Source organism: Myotis davidii, unplaced genomic scaffold, assembly GCF_000327345.1.
Source record: "Myotis davidii unplaced genomic scaffold, ASM32734v1 scaffold97, whole genome shotgun sequence".
NCBI lineage: Eukaryota > Metazoa > Chordata > Mammalia > Chiroptera > Vespertilionidae > Myotis > Myotis davidii.
The window spans coordinates 433,843-437,938 of record NW_006289392.1 but is presented as its reverse complement, the minus strand read 5'-3'; the positions used below and the strand labels follow the sequence as shown (position 1 = coordinate 437,938).

Genomic DNA, 4,096 nt, shown 5'->3' with positions numbered 1-4,096 from the left:
GATTTGTTATTCCACTATTTATGCATTTATTGGTTGATTCTTGTGCCCTGACCAGGGATCAAACCCACAACTTTGATGTATCGGGATGATGTTCTACCCAACTGAGCTACCCAGCCAGGGCTCTAGCAATTCTTAAGTCAAAGAGAGTCTTACACAAGCTCATGTCATGACATGTCCCTGGCAAGTTATAAAATGTACATATTTGTTATTAAAATATAGGAATAGATGAAAACCCGAATTTCTTATGAGTTTCTGAAAAATACTTCACATTTATGGAACACTCAGCATTGGACAAACACGGGGAAAAGTGCTTATACTTTTAAAGATACTATTTAATCCAGCCAATAACCCATAGGAGGAAAGTGATATTATCCCTATTTTATAGGTGGGACCTGACGCTTTCATAAAGTAACTTGCTTGGGGTCACACAGGAAGTGACAGAGCCCTCAGTCAAATCCAGCTCTGATTCCAGATTCTGCACTCAACCACTATGGTTTATCCTGTATCACGGGAACAGGCTAACAGGATTCATAACTTCACAGAAAATGTGGCAGTGATAGTTTCAAATTCTGTATCAAGCATTACTTTGTGACTGTGATTTCTGAGTCAAAACATCAAAGCTGGCCCAGTTACTGCCACCTTAAATGAGGAAGCTAAAGGGTGTTCCATTGCCAGCCCTTTCTCAGACTCTAAACTTGTAAATGTCATGTCCATGTGACATTTGCACTGACAGCCTACCCCTGGGTCTGGCAGACTCCTGCCATGCCTGCACACAATGAGATCGTGCTTGGCATACACACCCCTTAGAAAGGCTCCCCACTGGGACCCTGGCAATGCTCTGTGCTCAACAGAGATGCACTTCACTTCAACAGCTAACCGTTCAAGGGCTCTGATAGAGAAAGAGGCTTAGAAGAGACACACGAGATAAACTAGAGCTTCTGCAAACACAACGAACAGGAGGAGAAAGCACCTACCTGAGCCAGAAAGAAGTGAATGTATTCTTTTTTTTTTTGCAACAGCTGTAACTGGCTATTTTTTAGTTTTGTTTTGTTTTTGTGTTTGTTTTTTTTGCAACAGCGTGAATGTATTCTTTCTGCCCATGCTACACAGATGAGGGGAAGGTCAGAACAGAAGGCTGTAAGCCGGAGCTAACTCCTGCGGGCTTAAGTGTGGTGAAGAAAAGCCAACACTAACTTAGCGCCATCTCCACTCCACGATAAAAGCTTCATTAACAGAGTCAGCACATACTGCCAGTCAACTCAGTTCCTGGTATAACATTAGGGCCACTGGGCCCAATGTAGTGTTTGACTTTATTTTGGAACAATTCCTTACTATTTGGAAGGGTTATTATTTCATAATGTTAATCTTTTTTTGAGTCTTCCAAAGAACAAAGAGAGATTATACTGATTTTTAAAAAACAGAATAAAAAATTTTATCTTATAATTGCCATATGGATCTATTATACCCTTTTTAAAAAAATATATTTTATTGATTTTTTACAGAGAGGAAAGGAGAGAGATAGAGAGTTAGAAACATCGATCAGCTGCCTCCTGCACATCTCCCACTGGGGATATGCCTGCAACCAAGGTACATGCCCTTGAGCAGAATCGAACCTGGGACCCTTGAGTCTGCAGGCCGCTGCTCTATCCACTGAGCCAAACCGGTTTCGGCCTATTATACCCTTTTATAAATTTAAGCTATATTGTAGGATCTTAGTGGTCTCATTTTTTTTCCCCTGTATCTTGGATTATTTACAACTATGCTTTTTAAAATGAGACTAATAAGAAAAAGGAAAATGATGAAATTACGAAACAGAATGATGCAAAAGTAAAATAAATAGTCACTATTGCATTATCCTTCAATTTTCTTTTCTTTTTTTAAAAAAAATATCTTTTATGAATTTTTCACAGAGAGGAAGGAAGGGGGATAGAGAGTTAGAAACATCGATGAGAGAGAAACATCGATCAGCTGCCTTCTGCACATCTACTACTGGGGATGTGCCTGCAACCAAGGTACATGCCCTTGGCTGGAATCGAACCTGGGACCTTTCAGTCCGCAGGCTGATGCTCTATCCACTGAGCCAAACCGGTTAGGGCTCAATTTTCTTATTGCATTGCCCGAAGTATTGCATCATCATTAAATAAGGTATGAAAAACTGAAGACATTATCTTTGCTTTCATTGAACATGTTGAGAATTCAGAATTTTAAAAATTGCAATCCATTATGGCAATGAGAAGAAAACTGACAGGACACATTTTACAAGTATTAGACAAAATAGCAGATGAATGAAAAGAGAAACAGCAGCACTCGAGACTCTGATGATGATGGTGAAATTGATCTAACAAGCAAAATTTGCCTGTGCATCTTCAGATGACAATATACTGCATGAATTTTCTCAAACTCAAGAATTAATGAGTAAACAATATATTTCCAGGTACAAAAAAGGAAATAAGGTATTTTCATTCAGTTAGTCATTCAACAGGAAAGACTTCGTCATGCAGTATTTTGCAACAAGAACCTGGACCGACCTGTTATGTTAACAGGGCATCTGACCACATTTTTGCATCTTTTATGAGGTCTGTGTGCCAAATTTTATCTAATAAAATAAGTGGGCACATGCTGAAGGCAAGTTCATATACAAAGGTGACTGGAAGGACATAGATGAAGTCCTGGCCGGAGTGGCTTAGTTGGTTGGTTGAGCATTTTCCCATGCACTGAAAGGTCACCGGTTTGATTCCCAGTCACGGCACAAGCTCAGGTTGTGGGCTTGATCCCCTGATCCCCGGTAGGAGTGCATGCAGGAGGCACCTGATTGATATTTCTCTCTCTCATCACATCGATGTTTCTCTCCTTCCTTTCCTCTCTCTCTCTCAAATCAATTAAAACAAGTATTTAAAAAATTCAATGAAACCCTGGCCAGTGTGGCTCAGTTGGTAGAAGCATCGTTCTGTACATAGAAAGTCCTCAGGTTTGATTCCAGGTCAGGACACATACCTAGGTTGCAGGTTTGATCCTGGGTCCTGGTTGGAGTACGTGCAGGAGGCAACTGATCGATGTTTCTCTCTCACATCAATGTTACTCTCTCTCTGTCTCCTTTTCCCTCTCTCAAAAAAGTCTATGAAAATGTCCTCAGATGAGGATTTAAAAATAATTTCAATGAATTGATCATTTTAACTGGTGTTTATAACATCTAAAAGTGAAAATGTTTGCATTACAGAGCAAAAAAGATAGCTGCCTTCTCTTTAACAAAATTGAATCGTTAAAGGTTTCAAAAAATTCTTCAAATTTTGCATTTTGATGATACAAGTGCAAAAACAACCAGAAGCACTAAGTTAGAACCTATTAGAGATGTACCTGAAGCCCAGAACCAGTATTTTCAAGATGCATAGATTCTACTTTAGAATTAACATTATTTATCTTTAACATCTAAAGCCACTAATTTCTTCAAGAAGATGAAGTGAGGAACAGTCAATATACACACCTCTGAGCTGGGATGGGAGCATTCTGTGATTTTTTTAAAACAAAGAGAACAAGTTGGTTGAATTCCTCATTTCTAAAACTATTGCTGCTGTTCTAGATGAGTGTCTTTACCATGAATAGCTTTAATATGCTAAGCATGACTAGGATCTTTTAAATTGTTATACTGTACTATTGCTGGAAAAGGGAAAATGAAATTGGTTGTTTGCCTTTGAAAAGAGTAGCTCAGCACTAGAATAACATGTGTTTCCATACACATGGAAGCAAAGATTAGACTGAATTACAAATTAGAATAAAACTAATACCTATCAAAGCTCATACAACACTGTCTGTAATTATGTGAAATGCCAACATATTGCTCTGAGGAAGCACAGACAGCAGAATTTAGGGAGATGTACAATATATGCCTCTATCATGGAAATGGAAATACTTCACTTACCAGTGAGCAAGTCACTCAAGCGAGTCAAAGATGAAACAGACTTGGACAAAGCTATTGTCTGAATAGCATAATTAGCTGACAGCTCAGAAATTTTTCTAATTCAATTACCAGCCATATTTATCAAGGTTAGGAAGTGCTCTGTGGAGATTTACATCTGCTCTTGCTGATGTCAATGGAAGA

General features: G+C 38.7%; 1 protein-coding gene across 2 annotated transcripts in view; it reads right to left on the bottom strand.

The window, feature by feature from the left end:
- ALG9 (ALG9, alpha-1,2-mannosyltransferase) overlaps positions 1 to 4,096 on the bottom strand; it is a 92,590-nt gene that overhangs the window by 1,574 nt on the left and 86,920 nt on the right. The gene's annotated exons all lie outside the window — the stretch shown is intronic.